The 23,407-nt window shown below is 48.8% G+C and overlaps 1 long non-coding RNA gene across 2 annotated transcripts; it reads right to left on the bottom strand.

Moving 5' to 3' along the window:
* Positions 1–2,811: 2,811 nt before the first annotated feature.
* Positions 2,812–20,156, bottom strand: LOC132215543 (uncharacterized). 2 transcript variants are annotated; one of them, XR_009448540.1, is made up of 4 exons: positions 12,022–20,156; positions 11,244–11,352; positions 6,533–8,062; positions 2,812–5,154 (listed from the first exon to the last, which is right to left on the bottom strand). It is a non-coding gene; the product is annotated as an uncharacterized LOC132215543 (long non-coding RNA). The 2 variants fall into 2 exon arrangements; XR_009448539.1 differs by having other exon boundaries at positions 11,244–20,156.
* Positions 20,157–23,407: the final 3,251 nt, after the last annotated feature.

Raw genomic sequence — 23,407 nt, 5'->3', positions numbered from 1 at the left:
TGTGAAGAACGTGGCACTAGATAGACTGCAAACAGGACACTTACTTACAGGACCAGAGCTGAACGGGGAAGGCAGAGCGTGGCCTCATTTGACCTCGGCTGGGGGGCTCGCGTTTTTTCGTTGCTCTGCACGAGTTTGCTTACTTACGCCTGAGAAAATGCCCCGAGGATTGATTTGGGGCTGCCAAATAAACGTTAGCAGCAGACAAATGTGCAAATATGAAACTGTGAATATGAACATCAACTTTACAGGGGAAATCGTCTCAACCTTAGACATAAACTGCAAAAATAAAAATAGTACATGAATATTCATCAACAGTTTACCCAGATTTCACCCCCTTTGCTTTATCAATTATGCGGCCACCCTCCCTCCCATGTACAAACACACAAACACACTTGTTGTTCCTGAATATGAGGGCAGATTATATACATCGTGACCCTTTACCCCTAAATATGTCAGTGTGTGTTTCCTTTAAAAGGGATTCTCTTTCATAACCACAGTACACTTATCCACCTTGGTACATTTAACATGCATACAATGCTTTTACCTAATCTACCATTCTCCTTCATTCTGGAACAAACACATCCGCAGCCTATCACTGTGTTCTGTGGTATTGACGCGTTGTAACCCACACTTTTTAAAAAATAGAAGGTCCCTCAGTTTAGGTTTGTCCGATGGGTCCTCACAGTCAGATTCAGGCTATGCATTCTCCCCTGAAATGCTGCCTAGGTGATGACGTGCAATATGACTGCTCTAAAACACACGGCGTCTCTACGAGGGAATCTAAAGAAACTGGTGCTGGGATTGTCTTTGGAGAAGACCTGAGACCCTGGCGGAGAGACCTGGGGAGGAGAGTGGCTTCCCACGCTCTGCCCTTACAGGCCTTTTGAATGGCACTAGGTGTATGCAGTACCCATTCATAAACTAATTTTTTAAAAACAATCATTCATTGTTGTTTTTTAAAAATTATGTATCTTTATTGACTTCAGAGAGGAAGGGAGAGGGGGAGAGAGATAGAAACATCAGTGACAAGAGAGAATCATTGATTGGCTGCCTCCTGCACGACCCACACTGGGGATGGAGCCAGCAACCCGGTCATGTGCCCTGATTGGGAATCGAAACGTGATCTCCTGGTTCATAGGTGGATGCTCAACCACTAAGCCTTGCCAACCGGATCATAATCTAATTTTTAAAATCCTGTAAGGTCGGTGAATCTGTTATTATTACCCCTATTTTCCATATGGAGAAACGGGCTCAACGAGAGTGAGTTAGTATCAGGAAGGCCTCGGCTCCTGGCCTGTGGACCTATGCCTGCCGTCACTCAAAGTGCTGCCCTGAAATTAGGTGGGTGTAGATTGCGATGAGAGCAGCAGAGGAACCAGGGGGCCTGGGTGTATAAGCCACTCCCCTCCCCTGGCAACTTCAGTGGGTGCAGTAGGACCCTCACTTACCCAGATATCCAGGGAAGGTTTCCTAGGGGAGGAGATACTTGAGCTGAGTGTGGAAAGGTGAGAAGGTAGCCAGGTGTCCAAGGGTTACGGGATGGAGGGAAGGAAGAGAAAGCAGGAAGGAGGGTATTTCAGACAGAAAGTGCCTTGGATCCAGGGTAGCAGGCTTGCAAATGTGCACACCACATCCAGGCTTGCAAAGATTAGGATCTTCCCTGGCAGTCTCACCGTGGTGTGCAGTGGGGAAGCCTGGGCTTGCCTTTTAACAATAGACTGGTCTTTGTACATTGAGCAGGTCTCCTTTCAGTCAAAGGATTCCGTCCATTTGGTGATGAACTCCCTCGTGTGGCTGGTTTCCCACAGTTGGAAAACTCACTGCCTTTCTCAGCTCTGTCCCTCTCACTCCCTCTCCCCAAGATGCCCCCTGGTTGTCGGGTATATGAGGGCTCTTACTGTACCCACTGAAGTTGGGGTGGGGGAGTCCCCATACACCCAGGCCCCCTGGTTCCTCTGCTGCTCTCTCTGAGGAGAGGGGCACCGGGCGTGGCTTTTCAAAACTAATTGCAGCTAAAGGAATTGAGAGGCTCTAGCTCCCTGGCCTTCAGCACTTTTGTTTTCCCCTTTACTTTGTCAAGGTTTAAACCATTTACATTCTGTTCTGTTTATTACATGTTTTGTCTGCAGATTGAGTCTAAGATAGTAAACTGCACATAAATAACATTATTATAACATATAATTACCATGTTTGTGTAAATATTATTTGCTGCAGAATCAAGTAGTATAAAAGAAGAAAATAACTTTATATTGCTTACTAAACATCTGTAGGTCAAAGGACAATACATATTCCAGACATAAAAGTCTAAACTAGTGTCATTCATTTTTTTTCTATGTTTATATTTATTTTTACACTCAGCTTCCATTTTTAAAAAAATCTCTCTTGTTCTTTGTTGAATGACTTTGGTAGGACATCTCCTTGAGTGATTTCTCCATATGCAGTGCTTGATTGGTGTATTTTCTGACTCCCTGGATTTCAGAAAATGTCTTTATTTTGCCTTCACTTTGAGTGGTAATTGGGCTGGTGATAGAATTAGATTCAAATGAATTTCCTGCAAAATTTGCTGTTAGGCTGAATCTCATTTTTTCATATGTAACCTGCTTTTTCTTTTGGTAAACTTACATGATTTTCCCTTTATGCTTTAACTTCTGAAATTTTACCCAAGTGCATTTAAATGTGGTATTTCTTTACTCATTCTCATTGGCCCTCAGTGGGTTCCTTAATATAACACAAAACCAAAACCAAACATTGCTTTTTTAAAAAAATATATTTTTATTGATTTTTTTATAGAGAGGAAGGGAGAGGAAGAGGGATAGAAAGTTAGAAACATCGATGAGAGAGAAACATCGATCAGCTGCCTCCTGCACACTCCCTACTGGGGATGTGTGTGCAACCAAGGTACATGTCCTTGACCAGAATCAAACCTGGGACCCTTCAGTCCGCAGGCCAACGCTCTAGCCACTGAGCCAAACCGGTCAGGACCATTTATTTGATTTAATACCAAAATGTATTATGAGGAAAACAAAGATGGCAATAATGTCACCACCCAATTAACATTTTATTCCAATTAACACTTTTAAAGCATAAAATTACACAATATCACGCAAAGGGTGAAACATGAAAAGTATCACTCTTTTTTGTCCTCACCTACAGTCAGTCCCTCTGCCCATCTACATTGGCTCATTGGTTATCCATCCACCCAGGGGAAAAAATGTTTATACCAGCATATAGTGAATACTATCTATGAAAAGCAAATCTTTTTAAAAAGATAATACAGATAATAAAGGTTCAAGCTTTCTAAGTATTGCCAATGTAGATGAAAATATTGGTGTTTTCATGTGTATTTCTTCAGCTGGATGTATGGCTTGGTATTGTTTCTTCTGTTTATTGGCCATCTGGATTTCTTTTTCCTGTTCTTGGCCTCAAGGGATCTTTCCCCAATGACCCGTGTCTTTCTTTGCCTCAGGAAAATGTCCTCCGGTCACTTCCTCAATGGTTCCCTCTCCCCTCGCCTCTGCTGTTCCCCTGCATCCAGACATCTGGATTTGTCCTCGTGTCATTTTGTTTTTATCTCACATCTTCCATCTGGTGGTCTTTTCCCTCTGCCTTAACGGAAATGTTTCTCAACACTGCCTCTGACATTTCTCTTGCTTTTACACCACTTTCAGATGACTGTGGTTTTTAAAAAAATCAAAGTAGTGCATGAGAGTGACATTGTGAATAAAGTATGGTTTATACGGTTTACAGATAGCACTGTTCTGCAATGTCTTACTCCTGATACCCATTATTAAACTTTTTAGCTTTTTTCTCTTTTTTTTGCTGCGAATTTCTGTCATTCTTAATACTAGGCATTATCTTTGACTTCCTTTTATGGGAGATGAAGATTTAGCACTAATACTACCTCCATGCCCCCACTGCCCTTCTCTCCATTCTACTGTCGCAGTTATGTCCCAATTTCCCGTTAAATTATTAGTTATTTGGGGGTGGGGGATTAATATGTGAGTGTAGTTCATGGCTGAGTCAAAAAGTTCATGATGAGCCCTGGCCAGGTAGCACAGATGGTTAGAGCATCATACTGATATGCCACGGTTGTGGGTTCTATCCCTGGTCAGGGCACATACAAGAATCAACCAATGAATGAAAAAGTAAGTAGGACAACAAATTGTTGTTTCTTTCTCTATCTCCCCCTTCCTCTCTTTCTAAAATCAATCAATAAAAAATGTTCATTATGATTTTCCTGGAGATTATTATTGTTGTTATTACTTAGATTGATATGTACCTTTAACAAAGGCCTTCTAAACGCTCCCAAAGGAATTTTAAAGGACTTGAATTTGGAAGAGCCCTTTTCCACGGATTGGCCCCTTCCTTTGTTTCTCTCCTTCTTGAGTTTTGAGGGCAGAGCCAGGAAAGGCAGGACCAGGGTGTCAGGGAGAGACGAGAGGCAGGAAAAGGCTGGGGCCTGGAAAGGGGAGAACAGTCCACGGCAATCCGGGACTGGAACTTTAGGAGTCTGTCGTCTGACCTCACAATGTCTCCACTGAAGCTTTATTTTTACGGTGGGTGGTTCCCAGTCCTTCTCTCCCGCTGCAGCCCACCCTCAAGCTGAAAAGCTATACCGGACTTTGCAGGAGAGTTCTAACACTGTAGCACTATTATTTTTCAACCTAGCAAGAAAGCAGAAACCCTGAAAGCAGAAGGGGTGCTGAGGTTCTGAGGCAGGACGTGTCTGAGCCACCAGGGGCCGCTGTTTCCCCATGCTCAACCCAGGAACCTGGCTGCCCTCTGAGAATGCAGCCCCTGCTTGAACCAGAGACCCTAAGGGAGTCCTCCAACCCTATGCGGCCCTCCCCATCTTCCCAAGGTCCTCAGCACAGTCTTCATTCAGTCTGCGTGCCCTCCAACCTGACAAGACGGGGTATGGGGGAGCTTGGCAATTGCAGATGCCACAGTAGCAATCTGAACCGGGCCATGATTTTTCTGTGCTGTCAGCATTGATCCTGTTGTAGGGGCCTGCCTGCCTGGTATGCAGGGGCTTGGCTAACTGCTGGGTCCCCTTCCTGAGAGAGGAAGGCTGGCTTTCAGAGATGTGGGCCCCTGGGGTGGAGGCTCCGGTTAGGTCAGTGGTCTCCAAATTGGGGTGTGCAAGATGGTCTGTTGGAGGTACAGGAAGAAAACACCATGCTTTTATTTATGTATTTATATTTTTAATCTAAAAATGCGAATGTGGCTTCATGAATATTTGGTATCCAGATTGGTGCTGGCTCTCCCATGTGGGTTGTATGCCCGACAGCCCTGTGTCAGCAAGCGTGCGTGGCGTCCTAAGAGGGGAATGGGGAGCCTTGCCCACCCGGCAGTGACGTGCCCTCGTGGACTGGACTTACACAGTCTATTACATAGGTTAGCCAAAGTAATCCTCACAGCATGGACAGGTAGCTTTTCAGGGTTCCTTCGAAGAAACCAAAGTTTGAAGGTAACACCTAGAGTTCCTGCACTTTTGAACCAGAGAAGATAAATGGCCGGGCTGTCGCTTCCACTCCTGTGTGAACACTTAGCTGCATTCTGACATAAAAACAGATCTGACAAGACATCAGACTCCCAAACTCAGACCTGTCAGAACTATTTAAAATTATATCTATTATCATTGAGGATGGGCCTTACACTATAATATCAAAAATAGCCGTGCCTCGCCCTGACCAGTTTGGGTCAGTGGATAGAGCGTCGGCCTGCCCTGCGGACTGAAGGGTCCCGGGTTCGATTCCGGTCAGGGACATGTACTTTGGTTGCGGGCACATCCCCAGTGGGGGGTGTGCAGGAGGCAGCTGATCGATGTTTCTCTCATCAGTGTTTCTGATTCTCTGTCCCTCTCCCTTCCTCTCTGTAAAAAACCAATAAAATATATTTTTAAAAAAATAGCCGTGCCTTGATATCAGCGGCAGTAGTGAGTGAGACAGTTCGACTCTGTGGTATATCAGGGGTGCCAGCAAAGACCTGTTTGCAGGCTGAGGTGCCGATCGATCGAAAGAGCTTGGAAATCGCTGGGGGGTGTGGCCGACAACAGTCCAGCGTCCCTGTCCTGACATTTCTCCGCGTTGGCTGTGGGCCAAGGGCCTACGCGTTGGGTTTGTGAAGATTGTAGCTGGTTCTGTGTTAGTGCCAGACATTGGCACTTGGATCCTTTGGGATTTGGTTCAGATTTTCAAACCTGAACCAAATTTTGAAATTGGGTGATTTTGTTTGGTTTTGGCCTGCTTCATGAGTGTCTGATTCCTGTCAAAGAGGAGGAGGAGGAGGAGGAGGAGGAGGAGGCAGCCTTCTGTTGTGTAGCCTTCTACCCTGCTCACTGAAGTGTGTCTACTTTGTGGACTCCTGGGGGTCCACCCTGCTTTACTGCACACTTTCCCATCCTGCCCAGGCAGGGCTGCCCTCTCAGTCCCCTTCCCTGTGTTTCCTTTTAGGTGCAAAAGATTTAAAAATCTCATGGGATTTGTCCAAAGCTTGAGAGAGGCAGAGGCCATTTAAGTGGACTTACTGAGTTCAGACGTAAGGTCCTCCGTGTCACTTCTTGCCAAAGTGCCTTCCAAAGACCGAGGGCATCAGAGTCCGTAGAATAACTTTAAACATGCAGATTCCTGGGCCCCATCTGCAACCTCCTCACTCAGAGTGGGCCGAGGAAAATGCATTTTAAACAAACCTTTCCCCTACCAACTGGTCATTCTGAAGCACACTCAGAATTTTAAGAAACATTACTTTGTATAATGATACTTTTAAAAACTATAGTTTTTTTTAAAGAGTTTCTTACCTCAATTTATTTTTTTTTAACATGGGAAAAGTAAGGCCTGGCAGCCTTCTATTGATTTGAAGCACAAGGGTGGACTGAGGGGCTCAGTGGGGGGTTGGGGGGAGAGGGGCAGCCATTCACCTAAGTGTGTGAGAGTGTTAGCAGCAGGTGGGACCTGAGCCTCCCTGCCCAGTCCTCCCGCACACAACTGGACACTCAGGGTTGTGAGATGAGGCTCCACACATCAATGAAGAGGATCCTGGCCTGAAGTAACTCCAGGGGAAGGAGGTGAATTTCTGGGGCAAATTCATCCCTGAAACCAGATCCCACCTGGGCCCAGTAGGAATCAGAATCCCACTCATCTTCAGAGAATGACTTTACAACTCAACTTAAAGGCTAGCCCATCCAGCCACATGACCAACAAAATCCACAGAGATCCTGTAGCAAAAGATCAGCACAATGGCATGTTGGCCTCAGACACTAAAGAGCGCAGGCAGGAATCAGAGCTCCGTCTCCTGCCCCCGACCCCCTGGTCAGTCACAACTCTCTCAGGGCTTCGCTGGAGAACAGCCCCTTCCACAGGAGCCATTGTGCCCACACGCCGTCCCAGGCTGGGCAGGCACCACTCCCCAGTGCTCCCAGGGTCTCTGGGCCTGCCTCTATCTTGTCACTTATCACTCTGCCTTATACGGCCCCGGTTGGGTGTCTGCCTCCCTGGACAGGAAGTCTCTTGGAGGTAGGGCCTGGGTTCAGTAAACGTTTGGAAAATGGACAGGCTCATCACTCTTGTGTCTAACTTAAGTCATTATCACCTCAAGCGCCCTGGTACCCCGCTGAGGCAGAGCCCTGGCAGCCATTTGAGGAATGTCAGGGCGGTGAGAAACATCTAGAATGTCCATTTTCTGTGTCACGGGGAGGAGGCAAACCTGGCGTCAGGGTTGCAACCTCAAACCAGGGCCGCATGGCCTCTTGCCACCTTGTCACTCTGGGCCCACCTCCAGATGTGCACCCTGCCAGGCAGGAGGGACCGCTGTGTTTTCTTCCTCCTAGAGGCTGAGAAATCCAGCAAGCAAGGCGAACCAGCTATCAAACCCCACCTCCGAGCCAGCTCTCCCGACTCCTCACCTCTTCCTGCAGCCAAGAAGGTACGTAAGGTACGTGGCCAATGAGAGTCTGGCTTCTGCTTTCCCACCTTTCCTGGCAGCATTCACAGCCCTTCCTGATGGTGAGCAATGCAAGTTCCAGGCATGCCTTGTTTCGTTATTGGCTTCCCAGGTGTCACTGTAACCACAGGGCGAGTCCTTAACTGCTGTGGGCTGATAAACATGCAAATTCCTGTATGCAAACAATGTTAGGCTGCAGCTTCTTTCCCACTAAGACTGACACATGGCAACAAGCTCAGAAAATGGGTGGAAGTCCAGGCCTTCCCAGCACTGTCCCACATTCCTGGTGACCAGGTATCTGGGGAGACAAGCTGCCTGTCCCCTCATGGGGCAGCCAGGAAACAGTACACACTCCCCTCCTGCAGGTCCCTACAGGGTGGGAAGTGACTGAAACAGGAACAGCCCAGTCCTGTTAGGGGCTGTCAACATAAGAAATGTCCAAACCTGTAGAGAATTTTTATGAGTTTGAGCCAAAACTGACAACATATGCTGCGCGCGGAACAATTTCTCCAATGCTCCGGAGAACGGCAATTTTGCAGTGTTTTGTCTTTAAACTTAATTTTTCAATTATAGTTGACATTCAGTATTATTTTATATTAGTTTCATGTGTACAGCATAGCGGTTAGACAATTATACACATTTACCAAGTGATTCCACCCAATAATTCAAGTACCCACCTGGCACCAGGCACAGTCATTACCAGATTATTGGCTATATTCCCTAGGCTGTCTTTTACATCTCTGTGACATATTTTGTGACGATCAGTTTGCATTTCTTAATCCCTGCACCTTTGTCACCCAGCCCTCCAACCTCCCTCCCCTCTGGCAACCATCAGTCTATTCTTTGCATTTATGAATCTTTTCTGCTTCCTTTACAGTTTCTTTTATGCACTTGAGATTAAGGGGGGAAGGAATGGAAGATTACTCGAGGGTGGAGAAAGCAAGGCGGGGATTGGATTACAGGATAGTCAAAATTATGTGCTCTCTCAAGGGTGGTTATGACTTAATTTCAAAGGGTGTTAGCCTAGGTGCACAAACACAATGGACAGTGCTTGCTTAAAGCAATGATACAAACTTTTACTAAAGAATTTGTATGCCTGGGGTGTGACTACCACCATGACCTGCCCAGTTAGGAATTCTGAGTCAGAGCACCCTGTGAGGTTATTTTCCATAGAACCCCTTTGTTTGTCCACAGGGTAAGAGTATTTTTTGCTTCAGTGGTGTTTTGACGTTGGTGCAGTTGTGTGTGTGCATGCAATATGAGGAGTTTCTACACCATCATGGAAAACCTCAGCCCTGTGGCTTTCAACTTTCTTTCTTCTCCTTCTTTTTTAAAAATATGTTTTTATTGATTTTTAGAAAGAGAGGAAGGAAGAGAGAGAGAGAGAGAGAGAGAGAGAGAGAGAGAGAGAGAGAGAGACATGAAACCAGGCAGAAACCCGGACATGTGCCCTGACTGGGAATTAAACCTGCAACCTCTTCGGTGCATGGGAGGACACTCAACCAACTAAACCACAGTGGCCCGGCGGCTTTCAACTTTCTTGACACCTCAAGTCCCGTCAGTAGCTGTGATCCTTGCTATGGGGCAATGGTGGTTTTTCCAGTGGGGACCAAGGAACAGGCCGACTTGGCCCATTTTCTCAATTTTCAACCTAGAGTCACAGGGACTGGGATGGGCCATATTTCCTTCCCCTAAGCCCTCAGTGGAGCAGGGGGAGTCACCCAGGTGGAGCAGGGTGAGGCCTGAGGCGCCTGCATCCAGGTCCCTGACCCTGAAGGTGCCTGTGGGGAGGAGATGACACTCAAGGGGGGGAGATTCCTGCAGAGGGATCCGCCTGGGAGCAGGCCCAGTGGCGCAGGAGCCCAGAGAAGGCCAGGGTCGGCTCCCGGTACCTGATGGGAAGCCGGTAGAGGGAGTCACTCTGGGGCTGGGATTTTTACTGTCAGGGGTCTGGAGGCAGTTGGTTTTTACCTGATTTGATTGGCATCGAACAACAAAAAACAAAGACAACAGTGGAGTGGGGTTGCTGAGATGGAAGCAACAAAAGGAGTCCTAATACAGTGCCCGGAAGCTTCCGGGAAAAGGAACAAGGGGATTTGGGGATCCAAAAGGCGGGCTGGGTGAGGGCGTGGAGAGCCAGGGAGGAGGCGAGGAGGGCCGACAGTGGGAGCGCAGTGGAGGGTGGAGGGTGAAGGGTGGAGGATGAGGCTGGAGGGCGCCTGGCCTCCCGCGCCGCCAGGGGGCGCCCTCCCGGGCTCGGGACCTGCCTCCTGGAGGGCGGGCCGGGCCGGGCCCAGGCTGAGCTCCCGCGGGTCCCGAGGAATGTGGCCTTTGGCTCGTCCCCTGTTCACATTCCGGCGGCGCAGGAATGTGAACAGGGTGTTCACTGCGCGCCCTGAACGCACGAGTTCGGTCCCTCCCGCCAGAGAACGCCGGACAGCGGCCAGGGCTGGTCCCCTCTGCTCCCCCCCCTCCCCCCCGCCTCCCCCAACACACACACACACACACACACACACACACACACACACACACAGCCCGCAGAGCCTCCGGGTGGAGGTCACAGCCCTGAGGGCAGGCAGGCCAGCGGGGCCTCAGGACCAGGGCCCGGGCAGGGGCACCTTGAGAACAGGTGTGGTTTAGAAAAGGAGGGTAACCAAAAGCAGTTCTACTGAGGCCCCAAGAAGGCCGGCCAGGAGCTGGGAGGGGAGACAGGATCCACGCTCTCCACCAGCAGCTTCAAGGGGCACGGAGATCAGACCCTGAGATGTGCCCACCTTCAGGGCATATCGTGGATGGCAAGGCCTGGAGAGAAAGGAAGAGCGGGCAATCCAGCTTGGGATTAGGTGCTTTCTGACCAGCCAGGGAGTGACTGAAAACCCAGGAGTAAGCATTCCGTTCATTCGACAAATACTGGCCGAGCTTCTGTGCCAGTCCCTGAGCTCAATCCTGGGAGCACAGAGGTGAACAAGGCATGCCCTGGCCTTGAGGAGTTGACCTTCTAGAGACTGTCCTGAGACACCTAGAGACAGCCCAGGCATGGTGTTGGGGACTCAGAGGAACCCCTCTGAGTAGGGGTGGGGTGGGGTGGGGGGCATCTAGGAGGGATTTTCCGGGGAAGCTGCAAAAGGATCTGAAAGGCCACTTAGGAAGTTAGCCCAAAAGATGGGGGAAGAGTTTTCTAGACACTGAGGGAACCTTGTGTGTGGAGACTGAGGGAAGAGCATGTGGTCCGAGTGCCCCCAAGCAAAGCCTGGGCTTGCCCCTCTTCCGCCCCTGCCCCCCCCCCCCCCCAAACACACCTGCCAGGTGGCCAGCTGCATCACAGCAGGGATCATGGTGCCCACCTCAGTCGATTCCATGATCTTGGTCGATTATGAAGCCCATTCTGCAGGAGGCACAGGAGTGGGCCTGTGAGGAGGGTAAGGAGGAAGGATCGGGACCCGGCATAATGCTTTGGAGACTGTGTAGACTGAGAGGTAAGGCCCATAGCATTGGGCATGGCGCCTGGTACCTAACAGGTGCTCAGTAAACACTGACTGGTCTCAACACTTGGCCTGATTTTCAGACTCTTTTTTTAAAAAAAAAATATTTTTTTAATTGGTTTCAGAGAGGAAAGAAGGGGGGGAGAGAGAAACATCAATGATGAGAGAGAACCAGCTAGGGCGATTCTCGGACTCTTTATCTTCCCCCTTAAAGGAGCCATTTCTACCCCTGAAAAGGGCAGCTGTCCAGTTCTACATCCCTGAGGGGGTGCTTGGGGGAGGAGGTGGACACAATCATGGAACTTCCTGTTGTTTTGTCCCTCCCTGGTTGAGGAGGGGAGCATGCTGGAGATGAAAGTGGTGTGATTGGCTATCGTAAGGTCCTGAATGAATGAAGCAGGGAGGGTCAGGGCCAGGAAGGCTGGAATTGGGCCATCGTCCAGGAAAGGAGTGATAGAAGCTGATAAGAGCTGAGGAAGGGAGAGGAGAAAACAGTGATGGGAGATAGACACTGAGGCAGCAGATGGGACCAAATGTTTTAGCTGCTTGGATGCAAGGTGGGACCATGGCTCCAAGTCCACAGTCAGATCCTTACCTGGTGTGGGGAGTGTGGATCTGATCACAGAAGGCCACCAGGTGTCCTACATGTCCCCACCTGTGTGTCCCGAATGATCCTGAGTGAAGGGACAGGACTGTTTACATCCAGGCATTCCTTGTCCGGCCCCCCTCCCAGGAATGCACTGGACCTAAATTCTTCTGTGCAGAGGAAAAGTGCAGGCCTTGGATGTCCTCTCCAGCATTGTTCCTTGGCAAACACAGGAAGATGGGTTTCCTTTAGATTTGTGGTGCTGACAACTGAATCCGGACCCCTTCCCCCCACCCTCCCCTTTGGGGTGGAGGTTGGAGGGGGAGGGAGGAGACCAGGCAGTGGATGGAAAATAAACACCCCCCCCCCCCCTCTGCTCCTCTGACTTATTTCATGTTCTTAGAATTTCCTCTCTTGGATTCCGGCTTTGTTATGTTAAAATTCCACACATTGGCTGGGCTGGGAAAATCCCTGTTGCTGTTGCCGTGGAGAGAGGCAGCTGCACACTGGGGCCCAGGCCTAAAGCCCCGGCCCATGAGCCTGCAGCCCAGTGTCCAAGCAGCTCCTGAGTCAGCCTGTGTGAGGGAGGCTCTCGGGGCTGGGCGTGTGCGCCTCTGCATGAGCTGTCCTAGTCCCACCGTGGGGACGTGGCAATGTTTTGGTTTCAGCTGCCTGGGCCAGGGCCAGGGCCAGGCTAGAGTAATGATGGCTCCGTTAGGAAGTGGTGGAACCTCCAAAGGGACCGTCAGGTGGGCCTGTGCGGTGCGTGCACTGAGAGGACACCCAGGCCACCAGAAAGCTGCCCGTGCCCGCCTGCCTGGGCTGCCCCCTTTCCTGAGCTCTGTGTGGCAGAAGGGGGTAGTTGCTTTCCTGGACAATGTGGCTCCCGCCTCTTGCCCTTCTCTCCTGACACCCACTGCCCACAAGAACGATCATCGTAGTGTTTCTTTATTTCACCGATTCATTCATTCGTTCGTTCCTGCACTTATTTGATAAATGTTGATCAAGTACATACCAGGTGTTGGGCACGGTGCTGGAAATCCAGAGACAAATAAACTGGAAAAAAATGGAAACAACCTTAGGATCCTAACAGTTAGACACAGAACGTATGAACTACTCGCATGACTCAGGACTGGGACGAGGGTGAAAGCAAGTGAGGTACTTGCCTAGGATGAAGACCATAAGGGGTACCAAGAAATTCTGTAATCAAGATAAGTAACATTTTAGCAAATAAAAATCAACCCATGGTGAACAAAACAGCAAAATTTTAAATAAAGACAGGATCAGTAGCAGTTCTATGCGAGGCCTATCGGGACCTGCGGCAAAGGAAAAATGAGTAATACTGGTCCTATGTTCAGAACTGAATACGGCTTTGAGAGAATGTGACCATAGAAGCATTACAATACGTCGTGGACATTTGCTTGTTGACAGAAAGAAACTCATGGCATATATTTGAGTGAAAAACGAGAGGACACAACCATACATAAAGTAAGTTCCTATTGAAAATATATTTGGGTATTAGAAACTGTAAGAGCATATGCAGAGATGTAAAAGCTCTTTTCTCTCTCGTATTGCCTTTTTCTTGTTTGTGTTTCCTGATTATTTTAACAGTGAACATGTAATGCTTATATAATTTTATTAAAGTTATTTTAAACACACACACACACACACACACACACAAGAGAAGCGTAGCAGAGCACACTCGTCCGCGGCAGAGCTGACCATGAGCTTTCTGACCTATGAGAGCCCGGAGGACTGTCCAGAGCAACCCTTCTCACACTGGCCAGGAGGCAGGGCCAGGATGGCCACCCCCCTTTAGAAAGGAGAAGCCAAGGCTCAGCGAGGTGGAGGCGCTCGGAGAAGAGTTGCCAGCTGGTTGGAGGACTGGCCCGGACACTAAAAGGTTGTGGGTTTGATTCCCAGTCGGTCAGGGCAAATACCTAAATTGTGGGTTTGATCCAAGGTTGGGACATGTTTGGGAGGCAACCGATTGATGTTTATCTCTCACATTGATGTTTCTCTCTCTCTTTTTCTCTTTCACACTTTCTCTCCCTAAAATCAATAAACAGACCCACGGACTAAAGAAGAAAAAAAAAGAGTAGCCATCTGGGCCTGGTGGGATGGGCCTGTGCCTGCAGGCCATCCTGCTGGGATCCACATCGCCCAGAGCATGGCATGCTGGCTTTTGCTTCCAGCTTCTTCCAAGATGAACCTTCGAGGTCTCTCTTCTTCATGGCCAGCTGTCCTCCCTTGACCTACCTCTTCCATTTGGTGCTTTTCTCACCCGAGAGCAGAACTGTCAGAAGAAAACCTGCAAGAAATACCTGGACAGATGTGGCTGGCCTCTCTTTGGGCCCTCGGTGAATGACGAGCGGGCTTCTGAGTGACTGAGAAAGTATTTGCAATGTTGTGTTTTTCTCTCTGACGCAGACACACTCCGCAGACTGGCATGAATCATCCCCTAAAGCCTCCACCTGCCTGGAAATGCCTGGTGGTTCTTCCCAGAGTTCAGAAGCCATCAGCCCTGCATGCCAGCAGGCTTAACTATTCCCACCCAGCCACAAACCTTTGCCCCTCCATGGGGAAGACGCCAGGAGAGGGACCCAAGGCGGAGGTGCCACCCCTGGACCTGTGGCTACTCTGGGCTGTGCTTGCATTCCACAGCCTCAGAGCTGAGACCCTCCTGAGTGCCCTCTCTGTGACTTAGTAGGCTATGGTCTTAAGCGTAATGCCTGTGGGGGACAAAATAGAGGCCTTTTCTCTCCTAAGAGATGGGTTTCCAGGTTCCAGTTGCCCTCAGCAGTATGTGGTCTCTGCTTGTCTACTGAATGCCACAAAGCAAGCGTGGCCTCGGTTCTACGCATCGGTGTGGCAGATTGCATATCCCAAAGGCAGCCGTGGTAGTATTTTCCTTGCAGCTAGCTCTGGCTGTGGAACTGAGTTATGACCAAAGACATGTCAGTAGAATTCTCATGTGGAAATTTCTATTTAAGTTTCTTTCAAGGGAGGTGGGGCGCTCTTCTTGTCCATTTCTTCATCCTGCTGCCAGTAATACAGATGTGATGGCTAGAGCACTGGCAGCCTTCTTGGGCCATGAAGACTTGAGGTGGGGCAAAGCTTTAACAAATACCCAGAAGCAATGAAAGAAAAAATGAACATATTTGACTAGATTAAACTTTTAAACTTCTTATTTTATATTTTATCATCATCCGAGGATATGCTGTTGTTTTTAAAAATTGATTTTAGAGAGAGAGCAAGAAGAGAGTGAGAGAGAGAGAAACATCGATGTGAGAGACAAACATCTATGGGTTGCCTCCTATACCTGCCCTGCCCTGACCTGGGACTGAACCCGAAATCTAAGTATGTGTCCTCATCAGGAATCAAACCCAAGACTTTTTGGTGAACAGGTTGATGCTCCAACCAACTGAGCCACCTGGCCAGGGCAAACTTTTAAAATTTTTGTGGCAAAAGATAACACAATGACAACAAATCAAGAGATTTGGAAACTGTATTTATAAATCTGAACAAAAGGTGGAAAAAACTTTTACAAATTGACAGGAAAAAGATTATTTAACCAATAGAAATATCGGCGACTTATGGAAGAGCAGTTTCAAAGAGCCAAAAAATATGAAAAAAATCACTAGAAGTTAGTGAAAAAAATGAAAAGGATTGGTAATACCTATTGCTAGTGGACACACAGAGAAAGGGATATTCATATACTACATTGTTTATAAAAATGTACATTTCATAGTCTTTAAAAACCAATCTGGCAACATCAATTAAAATTATTATGTAAAATTAAGTATAACATACACATTACATATGTATAAGTATATTTGGACCACCAATCCATTCCTTATCATCTGTTCTCAAATATTTGTTCCAAATAATGATAATTTTTGTGGCGTTTCCATAGTGTCCAAAAATTAGAATTGAATGTCCAGTCACAGGTAAATGGCTGTGCACGTTATGGTACATCCATATGTAGGAATGCTATACAGTCATTAAAAAGAATGAAATAGAACTTTACTAGTGATAAATTTTCCTTAATGATGAATAAGGAAAGCTAGATGAGCCTGGTGGGCGGGGCTCAGTGGGTTTGGTTTCCGGAACCCTGCTCTCCACCCCTCAATCTGCAGGCCCTATGCTCACAGATGCATCCTCCCACCGGGTCTCTGTTGGGAGCGGAGCCGAGGAGGCCTGTGGAGCGTGGCTCTCGCCCTCCCAGAGGGGAAAGGTGTGCAGACGGTGCTGCTGAGGAAACCTGGCTTCCCCACCAATCGGCCCATCAGAGTGCTCGCCACTTAGTCACTCTCATTATCTCCACTCTTCTAGGGAGGAGGCCTCGCCACCGTGCCCAGGGCAGCACGTGAGTCAGTGATGAGGCTCCGGTCCTACCGGCCCCCACCCTGGAGCCCTGGTTCCCAGGTTGAAGTTCCCAGGCTGCCTGGCACGGAGATGCCCATGAGCGGGCATTCAGGCTTGAACACGACCCGACAGCTGGGCTGAGCAGGTCCTCAGGGGTACTTATTTTTTTTCCAGAATGAGTAAGACATCCATAGACTCTTCAAAGTTCTTGGATTCAAATACAGTGAGATGGTTTCTCACGTTCCTGTCACACAGCCAGGCAGCTTCTTCCATTAGAGGCTACGGGAGCCAGTTTCCTTAAAGGGGTGTTTTAATGGGAAAACACAAACAAAAAAGGCAGATAAAGGCCCACAGTTCCTTATCGGGAACCTTTGGGGGCAGGTGTGTTTGGGAATTCGGAATTCAACGTGTGTACAAAGGTAGGGCCGCGGGGGAACTTCCATTCCGCAGGTGGCTGTTGCTGGGTGATTGTGACAGGCGGACGAGCACATGGGGGTGGGGCCCGCCCTCTGCAGCAGAGGCTGTATTGAACCACTGCTGCCTTTTTTGTGCACAAACTTTATCTTTCTTTATCTTTCTTACCTGGAAAGCCCTGTGATGAGACAGCACCCTCTACTCCTGAAACAACAAAGGCAGTGTGTGTATATGTCACACCTCAGCAGGGACTGTGATAACACACGCTAATATTTCTGCACAATTATTTAGGGTAAATAAAGCTGTAATCAGCCTGAAGTCAGTTCGGTTAAATTCAGGTTTTGCTACCAAATGTTGTTTGGGCCAAAAAAAAAAAAAAAAAATTTTTTTTTTTTTAAACTTCTGTTCTTTTAGAGATTTTTCAATTTCGTAACTGTGGATAAGGGAATGTGGACTTGTGTTTATACTACTCCTTATTTAAAACTTATGGTAGTATTCTGTACACATTGGATCAGTACTAAAGAGCTTTTGTGTGTGTGTGTGTGTCATTCTATTAGGTACAGGCATCACAATGAATTTAGCCTGTTTATGGACATTTGGATTATTTCCAGTTTTCTCCCCTGTTGCATCAATGCTGTAATGAATAACATTGTAAACTCATTTAACACATGTGCAAACATACCCGTAGGGTAAATTCCTAGCAGTGGAATTGCTGGGTCAATTAATAATGATGATAGTTAACATTTGCATGGCATTTACTAAGGGCTGGGCAGCGTGGTAAGTGCTTTACAATAATTAATGTATTTTAATCCTTACAGGATTCTCCAGAGGTGGGTACTATTATCATCCCATTTTACAGATGAGAAAAACTGAGGCAGGGAGACGTTAGATGACTTGGACAGCTGAGGTTCCGACCAAGGTGCTCTGGCTCCAGTCCATTCTCTTAACCATTGCATTCTATCGCCTTTTGAAGATCGAGGGAATTTGTAACTTAGAGGGACATTGCCAAATTGTCCTCCATACAAGCTTTCCCAGTTGCCGTTCCCACCAGCAGCGTGTGAGTGTGCTTGATTCCCCGCCAACGCTGCGCTGAGTCAAACTTTTTGATCTTTGCCAATCTGATAGGTGAACATGATATCTCTGTGTCGTTTTAACTTGGGTTTTTTTAAACTATGAGTCAGGTTGAGCATCTTTCATCTAAGGGCCATCTTATTTCCTTGTCCATAGCCCACTCATTTATATCTTTTGCTCACTTTTCTCTTTGGTTATATCTGTGATTTGTGTTGAGCTTTTTATATCTTAGGAAGATGAGTCCTTAGTGATTCAAGTTACACAGATCTTTTCCCAGGTAGTCATCCATATTCTAATTTTGCTTGTGGCGAGTTTGGGACATAGTATTGTGAGGAGGTAAGTGAAGGAAAAGGCTTCAGGGTTGGGAAGTGGAGGGAGGGAGAACTCAGAACAGATTCTGGAGAGAGATACCTTCTGCCGAGTGAGGCAGGAGGGAAGGAAGGTGATGGAGAAAGTGCAGGGGACTCCTTAGGATTCAAGCACACCAGGTGTGGCCCACTCAAGCTGAGGCTGGAGGAGGAAGGGCTCCATGGAAGACACAAAGATTTCTCTCCAAGAAAGGACTGTCCAGCTGCAAGGCTGTGGTCAGCTGGTAGTCTACAGCTGTTGGCTCCTGGAGGGTCCACTCAGCTTTGGAACCACATTTACGCTTTTTTTTTTTTTTTTAAATCCTCACCTGAGAATATTTTTCCCATTGCTTTTCCGAGAGAGTGGAAGGGAAGGAGGGAGGGGGAGAGAGAGAGAGAGAGAGAAACATTGATGTGAGAGAGACATGGACTTGCAACGGAGGTACATGCCCTTGACAGGGAATCAAACCTGCAAGCCTTTGGTGCTCGGGCCGGCATTCTAACCACTGAGAAACACCGGCCAGGGCTTTTATGCTCTTGTTGAGGTGGCCTTGGCCAATGATTGAAACAGATGGTGGTACAAGTCTATTCTCGTCCTCCTCTTTCCCAGGTGTTACCCCCTTCCCCCATAAGTCATCCTACATTCCTATCTCCATCTCAGCATCAGCTTCCTGGTAAACCCAAGCAGCCCAGACTCCTAAAATCTTTTGGTAAAAATTGACATTGCTCGGTTAAAAAATTTTTATTGAAATATATTTCATGTTGTTTGAGTCTAAAACTTTGCTTCTTTTTTGTTTGTTCTTCCTATTTGGTGGTGGCTATAAATACCCTTTGGCTTGGACATAAATGGGAAATGTCGCCCTGTGGGTGAAGGCAGCGGAGGGTGGCCCTGCCAACAGCTGGGGGGATTCTGACCTCAGCTCAAATGCTGGGGGAACAGTATTGAGTGGCTGGGCTGGGTCTGGGGGTGACCAGCCAGGCAGGACAGGACCGCTGGAAGGGTCTCTTGCGTAAGGTGTGTGGGAGCCCCTCCAACGCTGGCCCCAGGCCTGAGAACATAGCACACAGGGCACAGGGCTCAGATGTACCAGCCCTCATCCTCGGCCTCTCTCTGGCCCAGATGTCTCTCCCAGGGCCTGCTGTTGTGCCAACTGGTCTCCCTCCCACCCTTTGTAAGTTGCCAGAGTGATCCCATCACACCACTTCTCCATCCTGAGCTTTGGGTGGTGCCACCTGGAGGCTACCTCCCTCGTCTATGTTCCAGACCTTGCATATACTGGCTGGCTCTTGTCTTCCTTTCTGGTCTCTCTTTAATCACTGCCAGCCTTTACTTCATCCCATACTCACTGGCCATTCTGAGGACCTAGGAGGCACTGTGTCCCTCTGCATCCATCATAGCTAGTCTCTTCGCCTGGAACACCTCTCCCATTTTTCTCCATCCCTCAAGGCCTAGCTGATATATCAGCATCTCAGATTTGCCACATTCTAGTTTCCTTAAGAGATTGCAGTAAAACCCTAGCTGGTTGTTCAGTGGTTAGAGCAGTGATGGCGAACCTTTTGAGCTCGGCGTGTCAGCATTTTGAAAAACCCTAACTTAACTCTGGTGCCGTGTCACATATAGAAATTTTTTGATATTTGCAACCATAGTAAAACAAAGATTTATATTTTTGATATTTATTTTATATATTTAAATGCCATTTAACAAAGAAAAATCAACCAAAAAAATGAGTTCACGTGTCACCTCTGACACGCGTGTCATAGATTCGCCATCACTGGGTTAGAGCGTCAGCCCATGGACCCAAGGGTCATGGGTTTGATTCCTGGTCAAGGGCATGCACCTGGGTTGTGGGTTTGCTCCTCGCCTCCCAGTTGGGGTGCGTGCAGGAGGCAACCAGTTGAAGTGTCTCTCTCACATTGATGTTTCTCTCTCTCTCTCTCTCTCTCTCTCTCTCTCTCTCCCTCCCTCCCTTCCTCTTACTCTCCCTTCCTCCCTCCCTCCCTTCATCCCTCCCCTCTCCCTTCCTCTTCCTTCCACTCTCTCTGAAAAGCAATGGGAAAAATATCCTCAGGTGAGGATTAACAAAAACAAAAAACAGAGGCTGCAGTAAATATTCGAAGTGTTCTTAATTAATTAACCACCCTCCCCTGCCCACCACTCCATTGAACTGCTGTGTCTTTGAAGATGTTCAGTGCAGAGATGGGCCAAGTGAGGGCTGGGTTAGGTGCATCACACCTACATTCCTGGAAGATAGCCTAACTGGCATTTCTTGGCCATTCTTCCTGCAGCCATTTCCACCCCATTCCCACCACACATACCTCTATAACCACAATCCCTCATGAACATTAAAAGCACTAATTTGGATCAGACATTCTTTCCACTCTCTCACCAAGATCGCCTGAAATGTTGAAATGCAGTAGAATGCAAGTCAGCCCCAAAATACTTGTTGAGCGTATCAGATGGGCAATGGATGGTGGTAGGTGATAGGTTGGTGGGTTACACGGAAGCATAATATGCAACAGAGTGCCTGGTCCCAGGGAAGCAGATTACCCAATTTGTAGACAACCGAAGGCTGTGTGTGGCATGTGACACAAATCCTAAGTGACAGGGGACTTCAGAGGAAAGTGGTCACGGCCGCTGAGGCAGCCGGGGAGCGCTTCCCTCAGGAGGCAGGGACTGAGATGGGTTTTGAATCAGGACAGGAACTTGGAGAGACTGGAGAGTGAGGCGGGCCTTAGGGAGAAGGTGGCTCCATGAATCACTCAGGAGGCGCCCTACTTATTTCCTTTGATGAACCTGGGACGCATCAGATAATTCTTTAAAGCTCTGGTTCTCACCCCTGGCTGGATATTTTAATTGCCTGAGAGCTGGCTCTCACCTCCAAAGAGATTGATCGAATTGGTCTGGGGTGCAGCCTGGGCGCTGGGAGTTTCAGAAGCTTTCTAGGTGGTGTCTGTAGGCTGCCAGGGCTGCGCGCCTCTGCTCACAGGAAGTTCAGGCAGCGTGAGAGCTCTCGGGCCTGTCAGCCACAGGCACACACACACCTGCTGGGCTCTTCCTCTACGTCTAAGGCAGGCCTTTCATTCCCTCCTCTTGGACGGGGGCCTCTCGGGCAGGGGCCTGGCCTCTGGCACATCCCACTCACACAGCTGGCATCGGGCTCCCAGGAGGATTTCTCTCTGCCAGTGTCATGTCAAGCAGTCAGAGGGTGGTCACCCCGGCCACGGCTGCTTGGCTTTCCCTCCGCCATCCGTGCCTCTCTCTGGTGCTTTCCTGAAGCCCTGAAGGAAGCTGTGGCCATCCAGAAGGCCCGTCTCCCAGGACAGCACCAGAGGAGTTCTCTCCCTGTGTTTCTCTCACTGGGCCTTGGGCCGAGCTTCCTGAGGACCCATGGACACACACCAGAGGGTTTCTCTCCCTGCGTTTCCTGGCAGTGAGCAGGGGCTGAATAAAGCCCAGCTTGTCCTTTGAGGCCACCTCCACTGGATGGTCTCAGGAATGCAGTTCCTCATTTCAGAGAATTCTGTAGGTGTGGCCGTTGGCCGCCGGCCACTGTGCCCAGTGAGGAACGCGTTTGTCACAGGTCTGACTCAGGAGGCCACTGCTCCCCCTCCTTTCTGCTGCGCAGTGGCTGAACCGCTGCAGGAAAGGGTGCCTAGGGGTGACGGCTAGGACTTTCTGACGAGGAAGATTGCTAAACCCTGGGGTTTACCATCAAGGCAAAAGGTGAAATGCCCTGGCCCTGAGGCCTTTTTCTGTAGTTATTTATTTTAAAATAACTTTATTGTTTTTTTAAAAAATGGTAGATATTCTCTATTAAAAGAGAAAAAAAATGCAAACAGCAGCATACTCAGAAGAAACTGAGGTCCCAGTGGCCCAAGAAAGCCACCCTCATGCACACTTGGTGACTCTGCTGGGGCGACTCGGCTGGCATGGGTGTGTGCTGGGCAGGGGTGCGGAGGACATGACCTTGGCAGGCACTCCCAGTCCTGGGCTTGCATAAGGAACAAGATGACTCTCTCTCCAAATAGCCCCTCTGGAGACTTCCCACTGTCCATTCTGCCTTCTTGGAAGGAATGTCTTGCACGTCCCACACCAGACCCGGCCAAGGACAGAAGATGCCGAGGCGGTGGCTCATCTTCCTTGGGCCGGGGAGGCCTCGGAGCGGAGCAGGGCCGTCATGTCTGTTGCCTCACAGCCCTGCAGCTATGTGAAGAATGCAAACCATTTCCCACGGGACTGGCAACCGCAAAGCAATTCTGAACCCAACCTCCCCAAATATCTGCTTTGCAAACAGATAAAACAGAGAAGCATCCTGACAATGTGACCCTCGGCGGCCGCTTACCTTAGGCGGTTGTGCATGTCTGCTTGCCTGCCAGGAGTGTTTCTGCTTCTAGAGTCCATCTTAGAACTGTTGGGGGGAGTGGGCGGGGTGGGGGCGGCCAGCCCGGCATGTGGCTGTGACCCCCAAGGGGGCAGAGAGCACAGAACTCTCTGGAAGGGGCCTTTCGAGGGAACAGGTCCCAAGCAATGCCCTGGGCCCTTGGCAGGGGTCTGGCTCCTATCCTAGTGCTGGGATCATTGCTGACCAGCTCTGGGGTCATTTGGGTGCCTGGTGGCTACTGAGAAGTCTGGGCATGGGGCTGCCTTCACCAGCAGCAAGAAGAGACCTCAGCCAGCGGTCGGTCTCCCCAGTCTACACCACCTCCGATTTTCTGGCCTGAGGGGATGGGGACAGGGGCAGGGGCAAGGCCATGCCAGACTTGGCAGCGTGTGCATGGAGGGGAGGCAGAGGACATGATTTTCTGAGTAGTTCTCACCTTCCAGAGACTCCAGGATGCCTGCTGCACCACTACAGGCATGAGCAGGCCCCAGTGACCTACATAGCCTTCCAGACCTGGGGCAGGTGGGTGCCCTGACTCATCCCAGGGGAGCCTGACTTGGGAAGGGTGGGGGTGGGGAGGAATTATACTCTTGATACGTTGGAACTACCTAAATATTCAGTGATGGCTCAGTGAATCATGTTATGTCCACAGACCGGAATATTATGTAAAAGTGATTATTGTAAAGACTGTTTAGCAACATTGCAAATGTTCATGATATAGCGCTCGGTGAACAAAAGGAAGGCATGCACATATTTTGCACATGAATAGGAGAAGAATGAAAGAGGCTTTAAAAAGTAGTTGCTATGCTCTAT

Source organism: Myotis daubentonii, chromosome 14 (genome assembly GCF_963259705.1).
Source record: "Myotis daubentonii chromosome 14, mMyoDau2.1, whole genome shotgun sequence".
Classification (NCBI taxonomy): Eukaryota; Metazoa; Chordata; class Mammalia; order Chiroptera; family Vespertilionidae; genus Myotis; species Myotis daubentonii.
The sequence above is the reverse complement of the archived record's forward strand: the minus strand, read 5'-3'. Positions and strand labels throughout refer to the sequence as shown.